At 48.5% G+C, this 19,127-nt stretch overlaps 1 protein-coding gene across 2 annotated transcripts in view; it reads left to right on the top strand.

Moving 5' to 3' along the window:
- Positions 1 to 19,127, top strand: part of IQUB (IQ motif and ubiquitin domain containing) — a 339,995-nt gene that overhangs the window by 152,793 nt on the left and 168,075 nt on the right. The gene's annotated exons all lie outside the window — the stretch shown is intronic.

The raw sequence follows: 19,127 nt of genomic DNA, 5'->3' as shown, positions 1-19,127 counted from the left end.
AGTCCCACGCCATGTCAAGCCAATGTCAACCGTATGTGTCCGAGGGCACATTGATGCCATCATCACAATCCACCATCCCATCACTGATGACTGACAACCAGGCAGCCCATCTATTCTGGTGTACCCAGCTGCATGTCGTGTCCCATGGGGATGCCACATGACTGCAGAGGAACCAAACCCCGACCTGGGCAGTGTGCACACATCGTGAACAACTGCCACACCCAATACACCCCAGATGCATCCCTTACCCCATGGAGACTTCCAAACGTGTCCGTGCCTGTAACGCTGAGTCAGCCCACGATGCCATGTCCATGAGGAATAGCAGTGCCACAACAATGCAACCAGCAGATGGCATGCGCAGGTACCTGGGGAAGAGAGACACACAAGAAGTCAGCCACAAAAAGCACAGCCACTTGCATGTGCATTGACTCGACACATGTATGGATGACAACATGCTAGGTCACAATTATGACTGGGGAAATACTACCATCACTGCCACCATCACTCCAGTGACACACCCACACACACCTCTGACTCACGTGCCATACATGCAGGTGGACAAACACATCACAACACATGCCACACGGGGACCAAGGCGTGCACACTCAGACACTGGTACTCACCACTAAGCAAAGAAGTCGCGTATGAGCCGAGTCCGGATGTCCTCTTGCGGCTCCACATCCTCCACATCACTAGCCCCATTGCCAAGCCCTTCGTCCTCCACGGGTGGATGGTCCTCGTCATGTTGATTCAGGATGAGTGGCACAGCTCTTTCAACTGCCATGTTGTGCAGCATGCAGCAGACCATGAAGATCTTGCAAACCTTTGCCGGGGCATATGGGAGTGCGCCGCCGGTCTTGTGGAGGCACCGGAATCGGCTCTTCAGCATGCCAAACGTCCTCTCTATCACTCGCCTTGTCCGGCCATGGGCGGTGTTGTAGCGGAGCTGGGCCGGCGTGATGGGGTTGCGGAGAGGTGTCAGCAGCCAAGGCATGTTGGGATAGCCAGCGTCCCCTAAATGGAAAGCACATGGATATCGTTAGAACTGGCGAAGCGGTAGTGCTGCTCGGCCAAACAGAATACAGGACAGACAGACTGTACCCACCAACAACACATGCTCGTTCGTTGCGCAGCTGCATCATCATATCAGGCATCCCGCTACGCCTCATGATGTAGGCATCGTGTGCTGATCCTGGGAAACGAGCACAGACATGTGAAATCACCATGTTGGACAGACACACCACAAGGGCATTGATGGAGTGGTAGTGCTTCCGATTGCGGTACGCCACCTCCCGTGCGTGTGGTGGTACCAAACCTACATGTGTCCCATCTATGGACCCAATGACATGGGGCATCCCTCCCAGGGCATAGAAACCACGCTTGACCTCAGTCATCTGTTCAGGGGTTGGGAACTTGATGAAGTCATCCAGGTGAATCAACATGGCCTCCAAGAAATCATGCAGCACACCGCTGAACATGCTCTGGGACATGCCACCAACATGAGCTATGGTATTTTGGAAGGTACCCGTGGCAAGGAAATGTAGGGCAGCCATTACCTTCAGCTGGGGTGTCAGTGCCGTAGGATACCTGTGCTGCGGTTGCAGGTGTGGTGCCAGTCTCGCCGTCAGCTCCAGAATCAACGGTTGGGTGAAGCGGTAGAGCCGGATACTGTCATTCTCCTGCATGGTGGCCAAGTCTGGAATTCTTCGGGCAACAGGAGGCGCTCTGCAGTAATTTGGAAGTGACAAGGAAGAGTGAGTGCACTACGAGAACAACTCATGTCTACTGAGCACATGTAAATCTGGCAATACACACATGCCACATAGGGAGTCAGGCATGTGCTACATGCCCAGGACACGTATGGATGCAAGGTGACACTCCTTCCAAGACCCAGCTACACACGGTGATTGAGAACCTCCCCATGCCACGCCATGGAAATAGCTGTGTCCCAGTGCAAGTGCACTGCCCGACGCAAGACAGGAGTGACATACACCCACACATCAGCAGAAGTGTGATGCCGATTGCAGAGACTGGCAGCGGAACACTTGAGCCACAGGTCACATGACATTACACTAGTCCAGCCCACACACCTTGCCATGAAGGTGCACATGTCATGACTCACCACACATTCCTTGTGAGTTTGCTGACATGGCCTTGTCACGCTACTCCGTGTCCCTTGCATACATGTGCACCTCACATCCGAGAACACATGTGGCATGGTGTTGGGAACAGTGTGCAATGACAATCTACACACAGCCACATGTTGGTTGCTGCAACGGCTGCAGCTTTTGAGGGTGCTACAACATCAACCTGATGTAAATCCCGGACACATATATGGCATAGTCACATTGTGCACTGTGGGTAGTGATAAGTCATGTGTCATGACCCCTGTACCTGGCATCATGGGACACTTCCGTGTGTTGGTGTCGGTGCCATGCCAGTGACGCTCACACCAAGTGCGCAGTCCCACATGCACACATGTCAAAGGAGTCAAGGGCATGCCTGGCACACATTGCACCCTCACACAGTACACATGTACACATCTCATCATACATCTGGTGCCTTCTCCACTCAGGAGGCATGTTCCACATCACAGCCTGTGACACCTGTGCCCCACACATGTGGTAATGCACAGACGATGCCTTGATGTCCATTCCTGGACAAGTATGTCCATCCATGGACAAGTATGTCCGCCCTATTCCTACATGTGTGTCGCCTATCACCACAGTGATGTGTAAAATCCGCCGTACTGCTGCTGAGAGGGCCTGTGCATGTTCCCAAATCACTGTGGGAGTGCTGCCGTATGTGTACCCATCGTGATGGCGAGCGTAGATGCGAGTGTACGGTCCGTGTCACTACGGGTACGCATACGCGTGCAGACCCATAGTGATAGAGAGCGTAGATGCGAGTGTACGGCCCTATCACTATGGGTCTGCACGCGTATGCGTACCCGTAGTGGTACGGACCGTACACTCGCATCTACGCTCACTATCACTATGGGTCTGCACGCGTATGCGTACCCGTAGTGGTACGGACCGTACACTCGCATCTACGCTCACTATCACTATGGGTGTGCAGGCGTATGCGTACCCGTAGTGGTACGGACCGTACACTCGCATCTACGCTCTCTATCACTATGGGTCTGCACGCGTATGCGTACCCGTAGTGGTACGGACCGTACACTCGCATCTACGTTCACTGTCACTACGAGTACGCATACGCGTGCAGACCCATATTGATGGAGAGCGTAGATGCGAGTGTACGGTCCGTACCACTACGGGTACGCATACGCGTGCAGACCCATAGTGATGGAGAGCGTAAATGTGAGTGTACGGTCCGTACCACTACGGGTACGCATACGCGTGCAGACCCATAGTGATGGAGAGCGTAGATGCGAGTGTACGGTCCGTACCACTACGGGTACGCATACGCGTGCAGACCCATAGTGATGGAGAGGGTAGGCATGCATGTACGGGCCGTTGCCATGCATTTGGGGTGCCCTAGGGCCCCCACACGCACCGTACCTGTGTGTGATGCTCCAAATTACATAGGGGACAAGTATTAAGGCCTACATGCATGCTGGTTGTCATGGAGACCAAGTTCAAAATTCGAAATTGTTCTGGAAGGTGCACAGCAGAAGTCAGTTGGAATTTGTCTACTTTGTTGCAATGTGTTTGTGGGGCTGACATCATGCAGGAGAATGAAACCGATAGAGAACACACAGACTGCTAGGTTTGTAGGGATTGGTGGAAACATAGGATGCAAATGTGAGTGACCAATCTCTCTGTACTCCTGTGCATGAGACTGGGCAGAAGGGCACATATAAGGCAGCCTGGTCCCATGAGGGAGCACTTGCCTGCACATCTTTGCATTCGTCGACCCAGCTGCTGCTACTGATTCCCTGGAACCATGTCAAGGGCTGTGGAGAGGACACAGCCATTCACCCTGGAGGAGAACATGGCTCTGCTGGATGTGATCCTCCCACAGTACCCCATGCTGTATGGGCGACCAGGGTATCAGGTGAGTGCATAGGCCACTGCCACAGACTGTCCCTATGTTGTGACTGTGACTTCGGCCATTGCGTCCAGGTGTAACACACATGCCATGTACTGTTGGGGGGGTCCCAGGGGGGGGGTGCCTGATGTCTCCCAGCAGTGCCCTGAGACAGGAGGGGTGGGGGCCTATCACTCACAGCAGTGCCCTGAGACAGGAGGGGTGGGTACAGAGTGCTCCCAGCAGTGCCCTGAGACAGGAGGGGTGGGTACAGAGTGCTCCCAGCAGTGCCCTGAGACAGGAGGGGTGGGTACAGTGTGCTCCCAGCAGTGCCCTGAGACAGGAGGGGTGTGTGCCTATCACTCCCAGCAGTTCCCTGAGACAGGAGGGGTGTGTGCCTATCACTCCCAGCAGTGCCCTGAGACAGGAGGGGTGGGTGCCTATCACTCCCAGCAGTGCCCTGAGACAGGAGGGGTGGGTGTGATGCACAGTGTGAGCCTTGATCACTGATTGTGACATTGCCATCATTCCACCTGTGTACCCACTATGGCACGTACAGCTTTTTCCCTCACCAGGGGATGATGTCCCAATGACAAAGGTGCAATGCGTTGGCTGCATGACATGCCTTGTTGTAACCAGCTAATTTGTACCCATATGTCTCTCTGTGACATGTGGCTGGTGTATTGATGTGGTGTCACTTGTTCTACCTCACAGGTGGGCGCCACTGCCAAGGAGCAGATCTGGCTGACCGCCGTCAGTGCCGTGAGGCGTGTGGATGGTCGGAGGCGGAGCCTGCCCCAGGTGAGGAAACGCTGGCAGGATATCCGGTGCTGGACGCGGAGGATTGCACGGCTCCTGCTGGGGGACTCACCTGAGAGCCACAAGAACCGCAACCGCCGCCGTCTGAGCCACCTCCACAGGCGTGTGCTGCCGGTGGTCTTTCCAGACCTGGAGAGGCGCTTACAGGCGATGCAGCAGCCGGAAGGGGGTAGGTACATGTGTGTTTGTTGTGTGTCACCGGCATTTGTAAGGGCACAGTAGCATGAATTCACTGGCAGGGTTTGAAGGTGCTGTGCAGATCCTGTTTGCCCCAGTATAGCGCTGTGCCCCTGCCACCCTTCCCCTCCTTGCAATGTGTTCCCTGGTCTGTGTGTAGTCACTCCTCCACAGGGTAATGTAGGCTGGCGCTTTGTCCACGGGAACAATGTCTGTAGCATCATGTGTGGGGGTGGTGTGTAACAGGTTGTGGGACATTGCCTGTGCACTGTCAAGTTCACTGCATGTGGGTTCCATATCAGTTGGCACTGATGCTGACTCCAGACATGGGAGTTGGTCTCTCATGTGTCATGCCTTACAGCGCGCATGTCCCATGTAGTGGCCTGTGACATGATGTGCATGAGTGTGCGATACACATAGTGCAGGGATGGTGACGTGTGTTGCAGTCATTACCATTCAGTAGCATGTAGTTGCGTGCCCACTACTGTCCCCTGGGGCACCTTTTCCTGAGTGGTGTATGTGTCATCATACACGTGGCCACTGTCAGTGTCTACAGCGTAAGTTGTGCTCTCTGCCATTGTCCCCTGTCACCATGTATATAGACGTGCTATTTTGTACAGGTGTCCACTGTGCAGCCTGACCTGATTGTCCTTCTTCATACTCACAGTTGCCAGTGCCTGTGTGTCTTGCTATACTCATCTGAGGATGGGCACTGGTACCACATTATTTGTACAGGCGCACCTTGGCTGTTTGGCGTTCAATCTCGCTTTTTGCCTGCCCCTGTGTGTATCACCCAGACTATGAGATGTTGGTGCCACCTGTGTCTCAACAATTTGCCTCGTGTAGGGTCTTGTTGGGGCGGGCAATGCCTATGTGTAAAATCCTGATTACCACTTGCTGGGTCTGGGCAGTGTGTGATGTGTCTGGACACACACGCAATGTGCAGTGACAGAGTCATGTTGTGCATGTTTTCAGCATTACCTATGCAGCATGTGTCTCAAGTTCATGGATATGGTCCCTGGTCATCGGTATTTTCGCCAACGCTGTGTGGTGCAGATGCAGTGCTGGATTGTCCCCAGGGCCTGGGTGCTATGTCAGACTCCTTTTCCTGTGTTTAGCTATTGTCTCATGCTCTCCATGGTATTTCAGTGGCATGGTGGCTCAACCAACTGTGTGTTTCATGCCCTACATCGGTACCCTGTTCAGTAGATGTTAGGGATCTTCTTTTTCAGGCCATGCAATGTTACCTATGTGGATTGGACTCATGTGACAGATGTGTACAGATGTCTGATTATTTCTGTCTCTCCACCCTGCCCACAGCATCGTCGGGGGACACAGAGGGAGACATGGACACAGACCAGGCGGAGGGACCGAGCACCAGTGCCAGCCGTGACATCGGGTCTGGCACATCGAGTGGTACAGAGGCGGAGGAGAGTGTGGCCGAGGACCTGTCGACTGGCACATCAGACTACGAAGCTGACAGGTCCGGGGACGATGTCTCCGAGTGGGCGGAGGCTGCACCAGCAGCTGACAGCGGAACAACACCTCGCACCGCCCCCTCAGTTTCCACCAGCCGCCTCCCACTTGCTCGTGTCCCTTCCCAGCGTGCCCGGTCACAGCATGTCTCCTTCCTGCCAGGCACCGCACCCCCTGCCCCTGTCTCCACTGCTGCCGCCAATGCAGAGTCTGTGGACATCCAGCGGCAACTGCAGGTTGGTCAGGCTGCGATCCTTAATGTCCTCCATGCCCACGGCAAAACCCTCACCAACATCGAGGCTTTCTTGGAGGGCATTCATTCATCGCAGGCTGACCAACGCAACTTGCTGAGGTCCATCGACTCCACACTGACTGCAGCAGTGGGTCTCCTGCAGCGCGACCTCCCCCCACCTACCCCTGCCCCATCCACACTTCCCACTCCCATGCCTGTCACACGTACACCCAGACGTCGGCATGCACCCACATCAACAGACACGGGCACCACACCAGCAGGGAAGGTCCACCGCACTCCTCCTGACACGCACACACAGGGTGAGGTAGGCACACCCACTGGGTCGGGGGGCAAACGTGTGACACGCAGCCATAGTGGGAGTCCGCATTCCACCCAGTCCACTCCCTCCAAATCCCCTCCCCTCAGCTCTCCTGGCCACATCTCCCCCAAGGACACCTTCATGGCCGCTCTGTCCCTGAGCCCCACAGTTACACCACCACGCAAGCGGTCAAGGAGGTCCCCGGTCAGGGTGGTTGAGTCTCCCCCCCTGTCTCCACCCTCCCCCGGTGGCGCTGCGACCCATCCCTCTGATCCCCCCCCCTCCTTGGGGCCTGAGGTCCCTTCGGGTGCAGGGGACTCCCTGGAGGACCTTGCAAAGGTGTGTAGTGCCATCCTGGCCTCCGCCTTTGGCACTGACCCACCTCCTGTGGTGGAGTCCTCCATCCCTGCACCCACAACGCCTCCCCTTTGCCCTGATGTCCCTGCGGTGCCTGTTGCTTCCCCCCCCCCTGATGCCCTCACCAGTGTGGAAGACGATGCCATTTGACTGTGCAGGCAATGTAGGGGACACGCATCACACTGTGTCCCCCATCCAGCTGAGAATCATTGACTGCCCTATGGGCTTTGTGAAGATTGAACTGCCTGCGATCCACGGACATTGTGCTCATGCTGAATAAAGCTTAATTTTGTTTTCATTATCACACTACTGCTATGCTGGTATTGGTGTTGGTGGGGCTGCTACATGGTTTTTGGTGGTGTGTAAGGGTTTGGGTGTGTGGGATGTGTAGTAGTGTACTGCTCATTGGTGGGACCCTGTGATCTGTGTGCCATCACAAGGTGTTGGCTAACTTTCTTTGTTCATGTAAGCAGTTACTGCATGGTGCACTTGTCCCAGGGTGTATTCCTTCCTCTGTGTACCCAGCTTTCTTCCCTGCAGGGTGTTCCCAATGTTTAGCGCAGAGCTGTGTCTACATGAGCTGTGTGTGTGACGGAGCCCTTCTACTTTGGCCATGCATGCAGGGCCATGTCTCCACCTGCGACAATCGTGGCATCCTTGGTGATCACTGTACTTGTGTGTGGAGTCTGTTGACATGAGTTCATGGGGACATGTTCCCTTGTAGCCAGTATGCATGTGGATGATTCTGGCCTCACACACATGTGTTACACCCCTCCTGTATCAGGGCACTGCTGGGAGTGATGGGCACCCACCCCTCCTGTCTCAGGGCACTGCTGGGAGGACTCCACACCCACCCCTCCTGTCTCAGGGCACTGCTGGGAGGACTCTGCACCCACCCCTCCTGTCTCAGGGCACTGCTGGGAGGACTCCACACCCACCCCTCCTGTCTCTGGGCACTGCTGGGAGGACTCTGCACACACCCCTCCTGGGTCTGGACACTGCTGGGGGGACTCTGCACACACCCCTCCTGGGTCTGGACACTGCTGGGAGGACTCTGCACCCACCCCTCCTGTCTCAGGGCACTGCTGGGAGGACTCTGCACACACCCTCCTGTCTCTGGGCACTGCTGGGAGGACTCTGCACACACACCTCCAATTTCTGGATATGTACGCTTGGGACATACACGGTGTGGGTGCGCTCCATGCATTCGAGGTGAGGGTACGGGTCGTACTTACACTGTTGGGGTGGGGGGTACGCTCCATGCATACGCGGGTGAGGGTTCGTGTCGTACTTACACTGTTGGCATGGGGGGTACGCTCCATGCATACGCGGGTGAGGGTACGGGTCGTACTTACACTGGTGGGGGTGGGGGTACGGTCCGTACGTCCGCGGGTGAGGGTTCGAGTCGTACTTACACTGTTGGGGTGGGGGGTACGCTCCATGCATACGCGGGTGGGGGTACGGGTCGTACTTACACTGTTGGGGTGGGGGGTACGCTCCATGCATACGCGGGTGGGGGTACGGGTCGTACTTACACTGTTGGCATGGGGGGTACGCTCCATGCATACGCGGGTGAGGGTTCGTGTCGTACTTACACTGTTGGCATGGGGGGTACGCTCCATGCATACGCGGGTGAGGGTATGGGTCGTACTTACACTGTTGGCATGGGGGGTACGCTCCATGCATACGCGGGTGGGGGTACGGGTCGTACTTACACTGGTGGGGGTGGGGGTACGGTCCGTACGTCCGCGGGTGAGGGTTCGAGTCGTACTTACACTGTTGGGGTGGGGGGTACGCTCCATGCATACGCGGGTGGGGGTACGGGTCGTACTTACACTGGTGGGGGTGGGGGTACGGTCCGTACGTCCGCGGGTGAGGGTTCGAGTCGTACTTACACTGTTGGGGTGGGGGGTACGCTCCATGCATACGTGGGTGGGGGTACGGGTCGTACTTACACTGTTGGGGTGGGGGGTACGCTCCATGCATACGCGGGTGGGGGTACGGGTCGTACTTACACTGTTGGCATGGGGGGGACGCTCCATGCATACGCGGGTGGGGGTACGGGTCGTACTTACACTGTTGGCATGGGGGTACGCTCCATGCATACGCGGGTGGGGGTAGGGTCCGTACATATCCGTCCCCACGCTATGTGATGCTTGTGCGGGCCGTACCCAGGCCTTTGCCACGTGGGTACGATTCGTCCCGCCATTGTTGGGGTGACGTGTGTGTGGGCGTGGTACGACTCGTACCCACGCTCTTGAGGCGTGGGTACGGGACGTACCTGTCTGGTTGTGTTGCCGGTTCGCGTGGTGACGGACTTCCGTTGTGGCGGTCGCTGGCTTATCAGGACACACCCCCACCCCCTCGTGGTGACCAGGGCATGGGAGTCAGGTATGTCCAGGCCATGTGTGACTTATGTGGTTGTTTTGTGGTCTGCCCTGGTCGTGCCACCCCCACCCCACCCCACTTTCCCCCCTCCCTTAGTTATTCTGACCTTCTGCGGCGTCTGCGTCGGTGCCTGTAGAGCAGGTGGACTGCTATGAGGGCAGGGATGACTCGTAGGTTCGGGTCCATGTCTGTCCGTCGCGTACTGGTACTCCAATCGCGTCGTCCTGTCGCGTACGGGTCCTCCTTGGTGGCGTCGTCCTGTGTGTCCGTCACGTACTGGTCCTCCTTGTTCGCGTCGTCGTCTGTCCGTCGCGTACTGGTGGTCCTTGTTCGCGTCGTCCTGATTTCCCGGCAGTTTTTGGCTGCCGCAAAATATTCACCGTGCGGGGTGACGTCGGTGCGAATCGTGATTCCTGGGTCGTGAATGGCTGGCTGCGAGCGTCCCGACGTCAGGTCGGCACTTTCCCGGATCGCATTGGTAGGTGTTTTTTTGTTCGGTCGGACTTTTTTACGAATCGTACGGTCATGGTGTACCCGTGCGAATCGTAATTCCTTGTTTGTAGAAATTGACGACCGGGTACGCGTCGGACGGAGAATATGCTCCGTCCGACGGTTCGTACCCGGTTTTTACCGGATCGTGATCGGCACCCAAGTGTCCTTTGAAATCACGTAAAAACAATCTTACTCCTTCCGGAGAACAACATATTATAGCTCCTAGAGCTTTCAATGTTTTTATGCCTAACAGGTTTTCTGGACATGATTTAGTAAGCAATAAATCTGTAGTTCGTGTCAAAGGACCAATCGTAAGTGGAAGAGGCTGTGATACTTCGTTAATGATAGGTTTTCCTGAAAAACCAAGGGAAATATTCTGTGAGCCTGAGAGAGGTGCCCCTGGAACTTCACTACGTTTTATAGTTGTTCGGCTTGCCCCTGTATCAAGTAAAAATTTTCTATCTTGGCCTAATAGTTCACTATGTACATAAGGTCCTTCTTGATCTACAGGGACCTCGATAAGGGGTAAGTCAACTTCCCTCTCTAGGCTGTTTCATGAGTATCGTTGGTAATCAGGATAGTCATACTGTGCGGTCTGGTACATCTGTCGTGTCGTTGTTTGTGTGGCAGCAATAGGCTGCTGTTGTGGAGCTGGTAGAGACTGTTGCGGAGCTGGCATGGACTGTGCATGCTGCGGAGCTCCTTGTTGGTTCTGATCCTGTCTAAGTGGCCGTGGTCTTTCTTTTGTATTACCTGTGGCGATATTATGTTTTAAAACTGGACAATCGTGTACATAATGGCCTGGCTGTTTACAATAGTTGCATGTCCCTTTTACAGGACCTGTTGCAACACTGGACTGTGTCATACCCTTTTTATGACCGTCAGCTGGAACTGTCTGGGAAACTAGCATTTTCATTTTCGTGTCTTTCATGCGTCTTTGTTCATGTTCTTGTTCCTCTCTAATTCTATTGTGATGGTACTGTAACATTTGTAACATTTGTGACGGAGTGTTACCTTGCCAGGTACTCTCGAATTTCAATACTCTATTCTTAACTTGGGGCAACGAATTTTCAACTAACTTTGTCACAAACAGATGTGGATACGATTCGCTACTTGCTTTTATTCCACTGTTTATACCAAAACATTTTTCGAATCGGGCATAGAAATCACTAGTGTCCTCATCTGGTTTTTGTTTACAGGCTGAGATTGCACCCCAGTCTTCCTTTTTCGTAGTTAATAAACGTGGCAGTACCTGTACTAGCAAACCTGGTAGTGTTTTGGTCTTTTCCCCAAGCCCTGCACCTGGACCTCGAGCTTTTTCTTCGTTTTCTAATGCTGTCCAATCTATCTTTTGGTCTCCCACCTCCCAATCCTTTTCCTTGAGTTTTTCGTAAATGCCCGCAGGCATTAATACCTTCAATATTGTCATAATGTCGGGGTAGGTATATTCTCCCATGAGCAACATGTCTTTAATTTCTCGGTGGAAACCCGCTGGGTCTTTGTCATGACTGGGTACCACTTTCTTCATTTCTAATAGTTCTATTTTGGATATGGGTGTGTATACAAACACACGTTTAAACTGATTGTCCTCACCTTTTATCGGGTGCACTTCGCGTAAGGGATTCTGTCTATCCATATAATACGTCGTTCTTTCTTTTATGGGCAGCGAGACGTGTTCGGGACATACAAAGAGAATGTACTGCTTTCTGGATTCTAGTATTTCTCTAATTAGCTCAGTACCTGAACCTCTCCATTTGTTCGTTAGTAATTTGGTCAATATATCAGGTAAGGGACCAGGATCGGAGTGTTGGCTTTTATACAATATAAGGAGTTGTTGAATCATATAGATACCAGCTAAACGCTGTTCATCTGGGGCGAGGTTCAAAAACGTGTGCGCTAATGTATCATCACTATATTTTCCGGGACCGTCAACCCAATGAACGGCTGATCTAGCTAATTCTTGTTCGTCCATAGAATCGAGTAGATGATAACCCCTTCGTTCTCGGAGTAATTTGTCAGCAGCTTGGAACGCATGTTCGGGGGACCTTATATTTATTATTGGGTTTTGGAAGTTTCTGTTATTATCTGGACGTATCGGACGTATCGGATCAGTAAAGCCTCTAGTGTTATTACAAGATCTTCCTCTACCTACATAGGCCATGGTTTCTAACTGTCCTGTGGGCAGTTCTAATTCTCCCTCGTCCTCGGTTTGTTCAGGTTCGTCTACTGCTAATCTTTCTTCGTGTATTCGTTCTATTTCTTTGCGGATCTTTCGGCACATAGCTACTATACATGATCGTTTATCATGTCTCCCCTCTGATATATTCTGACTCCATGTGGTAAGAATTTGCATTTCTTCCGGATTTACCCCTGGTTGGTCTTGATTTCTGATCACACAGTTTATGAGGAAACGTAACAGTTCCCCCTGTATTTCCACTTTTTGGTACTCCATGGCTCTGTTAATACTCTCAGAATCTCGCCCTGACTGGACAAAGTGATATATATTTTCTAAATGTGTAGTCATTCCTGGTAACTTCCCTAAATATATTGCAGCTCGTCGGATACGTAATGATGCCAGCATCATTTCGTCCCCTTTTCCGGGCACAGGGTCATATCTACAATCTATTAGAAGTTCCTTGAGCGTGTTGGGAGTTACTAGTTTGGGCGTACGTTGGTGTGTTAATTCTTGAAAGGAAAGTTTATTTACTCTGGGTGGCGTGGAAAAAATGTTTGATGTACCTCCGGTAGCCCCACCTGGGGTGCTGGATGTGAAAGGATTCGTTGAACGTGATATAGCAACTATAGGTGTGGATACAGATGTCGAAGCAGATGTGCTTGCCGGAACTTGTGTCGGAGTTTGTTGTTGCGGTGGTACAGACGGAGGAGGGTCTTGGCGTTGAACCCCCTCGGCGGGCGGTCTATGTGGCGCAGCATTAGCATACTCGGGAGCTGCGTCGTCTAAATAAGAGGAAAGAAAAACATCTGCTGCGGTTCTGGGATGCCCTTTGGGATGTACTTTTATCGGGAACAATGGGGGTGGCAAGTCTTTTGGTATCTCCGGAGTAGCCTTAGGAAACCCTTCGGCCAGAAGAGGATACATACCATTCATAAGGGCAGTTCGTTGTCTGTCTACTTGTTCTGATTTTACTCGAGTACCTTCTTCAATTAATAGATTTTCTCGAACTTTATTTGAATTCTCCTTACTCTTCTCTTCTTGTCTACGTGCTTTTTCTGTACGTCTATACGATTCTTTACGCCATAACTCAATGGCATCTTTCTGTGATTGTCTAGCTTTCTTTTTCCATAATTCTTCCTCTACTTTCACGATGCAATCTGCATCCCAGGTCCCAGCTGCGGGCCACCTCTGACTTTCTGGTAATTCCTTGGTGTAGTCTACCCATAAATCAAGAAATAATATGGCGTCTAGGCCATGTTTATGATACATGAAGTACCCTGGAGTGTCCCTAGGAGGAATGGGAACGGCTTCTTCGAGTACCCCTTTTCTCGTTTTTATCTGTCTTAATTTCGAAAAGAGCGGCATTTTGAGAACTGATCTGATCTGATACCTATTTCTGAACACGTTTAATACAACAGAACACAATAATGAACAGTCATTCACACCACAATATGGAGAACGTATTTAAAACATTTTAACATTTAACATTTAATGAACAACAATGATGGCCATTTAGGGAACTAGTCACTAAACATGATACTCGGCACTAACTAGGTAATTCTGGATTATATACTAGACATACTTGATATACTGCTAAACAGTACAGATACACTGCTGAAACAGTGCAGACCGGATTTGTGTACCCAAACCCGTCTTGACCGGCACAACCTATGTGCACGTCAGAACGCCTCCCCGACAATGGTACTCACCGGGTAGCTCGGAACGGAAAGCCTCGGAACTGAGCTGAACTGGACTCGGACCGGACTGGACTCGACTCGATACTTTGGAACTTCGAAACTGGTGGGCCTCTGTATACCTCGGATCTTGCTCTCTCAGCTAGGCTCTGGTCGGGATACTTCGCACTTCTCACCGCCTCGTCTGGGTGTTGATCGCAGCCTCAGTTACCCCCGCTCGGCAGGAGGGAGATACAGGAAATCCTGTGGGTACGCGTTGTTGTCCGTCCAGCCGTGACAGGAGACCGGGCCTGCAACGCACCTCCGGCGCGTGAGATGAGAAAGTGTCCCTATTCGGGCGCCATTTCTGTGGTAAATAATTTAATTACCGGAACTTAATTTGATGCGGAATATCTATAATAATAGCTCAGTAAAATAAGAGGCAGAATCCGTGGTATTAGAGGTTCGGAACGGGCTTTATTCCAAAATCAATTCGAATTGAGGACTCCATATTCCATCACCACGAAGGTTCAGGAAGTGAAGAACCAACTTTATTGATAAGTAATCATTTTTATACAATAGGCATTACAGTGAAACAGATGCAGGAGGCGTAACAGTTGATAACAAAGATAAGAACATACATGCGTAACTAAAGTGGGTGTAACTGGGCGTAACTTAAAAAACGTCATTGGATATGATGTCATAAATGGGTGGTTCCACGGAAGAATTTCGCAATGTCAGCAGAAATGCTTGGCATAGATGCGCGCGCAGCAGCATGACGTGTGATTGACGTGCAACTAGGGGGTGAAGGGGACTTGACATTTAGCTCTATATGTGGAGACAGAAGTCTGGGGTTATGTCAACCTAATCCCAAATCATATCTAATATCCTATGTTTAAAGAACTGTGTTATCCAAAAAGAAAGGTCTCTTAGGATAGAATCTTATTCTATACTGACTATACTGACTGTTAGTGCGTGTACAAGCGTCTAAGTGTCTACACTAGATGCGAGGGCAGAAATCTTCCATAGTAACAGGGCTATGAATTACTTGCATAAAGACAGAGAAGCCGGGCCTTTTTGCTCGGTAGCTGAAAGAATGTTTACTTAAACTACTAGACAGGAATGCATTGGATGAGGAACGGAGCGGAGCAGATAATCTTGAAGGTGAAATACAGTTTTTGGCAAGCAGACAAATCGAGTCAGGCACCGTTAGCCGCGCAGGGAGTAGGACAAAGTTCATGGGTACAGATGCGAGCTCAGACTGGAGCTTTCAGAGGCAGAAGGCAAAAAAAGGCTTGATGGCAGAATCAGGGCCTACTCGCCTGGACTGTAAAATGGCATAAATGAACCATATAAAGCCGGTGGCCTTTCATACTTAGGAATGGAATATCCAACCCATACATGGCGGATCTGAAAGAGGACATGTTGACAGTGGACACACATGTGTTTGCGTCTTCATAACTGGAACTGGAGGGAACATACATATACTTATGATTTATACATGAAACCGTTGGGGTCCAAGATAGGGGACATAACTGACCATAAAAATCCATATTTCCACACTTTCAAAATGCAAACCATTTTGCTTTTTCACATGGGGAGCTGCAGGTTAGCAGCTCCCCGTGTGGAAAAACAATGCCGGCTCCCGAAGAATGCGTAGTCGGCTGGGACCGTGGGGGCATTGGCGCTCCCCCCATGGTCCCCAACATTATATATGAGCCCCGGGGCATGGGGTCCCCGGGGAGAATAGAAATTAGTGATATGTGCTATTTCTTTTTTTTACAGTAAAATTAGAAGTCGCGCACCCCCTGGTGTCGCGAGCGTCGCGTAAAGTAGTACGTATGAGTCGCGTATGCGCCTGGAGTCGCGTACCGGTCACATATCAATCGCGCAGGAAAATACGCACCCATCACACACCCTACGCGGATCCTACACAACAATCGTAAAATGGCGGCTCAGTTCCGCGCAGTGATCGAGAAAGGTACGCTTTGGGTGCGCGACTCCGGAAAAAATTTGAAAAAAAACCAATAAAAAAATATTATTAATATATTAAAAAATATATAAAATAAAACAAATTATTTTTTAGTTTCAATATTTTTAAAAACATTTTTTTTTCAATTTATATTAAAAATATGTAATGTAATTTAAAAAATAAAATATGTAAAAATAAATAGTTTATAAAATGTAGAAAAACAGTATCCAAAAACGAAATATAACAATTAATATATTTAGAAATTATCATTTAAAAACAAATTCACTGAAAAAAACCATAGGTTTCAGATATGTTATAGTTAGGAATTAGCATTTAAAAAACCTTTGAAATTCACTGAAAAAACCATAGGTTTCAGGGGCGTTATAGTTAGGAATTAGCATTTAAAAAAACCTTTGAAATTCACTGAAAAAACCATAGGTTTCAGGTATGTTATAGTTAGGAATTAGCATTTAAAAAACCATAGAAAGTCTCAGAAAAAAACATAGGTTTTAGGGGTGTTCTAGTTAGCTGGACATTTCACTTGTACAAAACCAGTGAAATTCCCCCGTTATAGTTAGTTCAGCTAACTATAACTCGCGCGCCCGCAATGCACTGCTGATGACGTCACATATTACATCACTCATGACATGGTCAGTGACATCACTCATGACATCACTGATTAACATGATTGAATAATTATCAGTTCAAAAATATGTATTAATTAATTACTTTCCCACATCATACCTCCACAAAACCTAGCAGCCCACAACTAAAGTATAACTGAATTGAATAAGTAAAACACAATTAACATAAAATATAACCGATTAAATAATTATTTATACAATAATTATTAATCATTACTTTAAAAACGTCCTACCCTATTCCCTTACAAATCCAGCAGCCCACGCCTAATATATACCTTACAAAATATAATTAATACACAATTGACAGAATTGATCAATCATGTAATTAATAAATAATTAATAGTTAATTGTTAATTAATTATTGCTTAATGAACTTCCCACCATAGACCCATACGAATGCAGCAACCAGCACCTGATATATAACTAAAAAATATACTTAATACAAACTTTACATAAATAATAATCAATTAAATAAATAAAAGTAAATTATTAACTAATTGTGAATTCATTATTACCTCATTAACTTCCCACCATATACCCCTACAAACCCAGCCACCGCTCCTAATATATAAGTTAGAAATATAATTATTACAGAATTTATCAATTATTAAACAAATAATTAATTAATAATAAATTAAAACATTTTTGTTAATTAATTGTAGTTCATTAACTTCCCACCCTATACCCCTACAAACCTAGCCACCAGCTCCAACACTATAAATTACTATTGGCAATTAATTTAAAAATGATAGATCACCTAAAATTGCAAACTATATTTAAAAATATTATTAACAATGTACAAACAATAATATCAAATAAAATTTATATATGAACTAAAACACATAAATATAATTTAAAACAATAGAATTTTGACAACTATTTTAATGAAAACGGTATTAACAGCAAAAATATTATTGAAAACGATATTAATTACCCCCCAAAAAATCGATATTCTTGACAACATTATTGAGATATTGAATGAGCATTCATTGTGTAAGTATGTGGTTAGCCTCACAATGAGCACAAGCCTGTTGTTCCACAGAATAGAGATATATAATTTATTTAACTACAACTGTTTAAGCTGTGACTATCAGCAGATATCATCTGTATTTTGAATGAGTTCTTGTGAGAAAAGTAATTTTGAGTGGTTAATTGTTGACTTAAATTGAATAAAACAAAAATATTAAACAATAATGAATGATATATTGGACTTACTGTAAGTTGGGAGTAAGTAGAGGTGTGTTCATTTTGCATTTGTTTATTTCTTTAGCAAGCACGTAACAAATACTGAACCTAGTAAGATCTGCAAAATGAAAGTCCCTCTTTCCTGTTATGTTCCATTTTAATAAACCTTTGTTCTCCTCATTTAAAATTATTAATAGATGAAAAGAAAGATATAGAGATAAATTTGATTTGTATATAGTGCAGTGTATAGCGTATATTGTATATAGCACTATATAAGGGAAAATAAATTGAGTAGCATTTCGGTGCTTTCATAGCTTCATTTGTCCATTATTGAGCACTGCATGACTAGCTACATGTAAAGGCCCCTGAAAGTGTTTCTATTCTAGTTTGACTGGAAAAAAACTTTGAAAATAAAGAAGTAAAGCCAGATTTCTGCAGGCTGAGTGAGTGTGGGGCAGAATATGTTGGGAGAGAAGTGTAGAAAGGTCTTTAAAAACTGACTATAAACATCCCCTATTTACATCAACATTTTTACATTGAGATGTACACAATAAACAATTGATCAAAGAATTTTATGACCACCAGGTGATGATAGATTAACTGAGATATAGGGTTATGTGTTGCAAAAATGGTTCCGGAGAGAGACACATTCCAGAAGAGGTGCTAACATCTCCCATGATGTGTTTTCAGCATCTGCTCTCTTTCCCAATTGTTCTTTTGTTCTCTGTGTGAGGGTAGGGTTGAAGATTTTTTTGGACTCGTGAAATCGGAACACATAAGAACAGATCTGAGAAAAAAATGTTTCCACAAGAAAAAAGGAGTGGAAATAAAATTGTGGTAGTTAGACTGCCTTCTTCATGTATTGATGTTGACCTTAAATAAATGGACATTTGCCAATGTGTGGCCAGCAATTTCCCTGCTATGGCTGAAAGAGAGGTGACTAGCATGATAATAATAATAATAATAGCCACCTGATGGCCCTGAAAATTAGGGCACCTACATTTATTATGAGCTTAAGCAGCTTACAAAATCTGTTTACTGCAGGTTCTTCAAAAGGAATTGTTCATGCAATTCTATGTTCTTGAAAGTCTATGCATGTGCCAGGGTCCCATAAACAAAAAAAGTTGTAAAATTCCTATTCACATGTGCGTGCTGCTTACTGAAACAGTAGCTAGGCCTTTAATGTTCAGATTGAGTTAAAATACGGGGTAGCACCTAAAAACC

This window comes from Triturus cristatus, chromosome 4_1, assembly GCF_964204655.1.
Source record: "Triturus cristatus chromosome 4_1, aTriCri1.1, whole genome shotgun sequence".
NCBI lineage: Eukaryota > Metazoa > Chordata > Amphibia > Caudata > Salamandridae > Triturus > Triturus cristatus.
The sequence above is the reverse complement of the archived record's forward strand: the minus strand, read 5'-3'. Positions and strand labels throughout refer to the sequence as shown.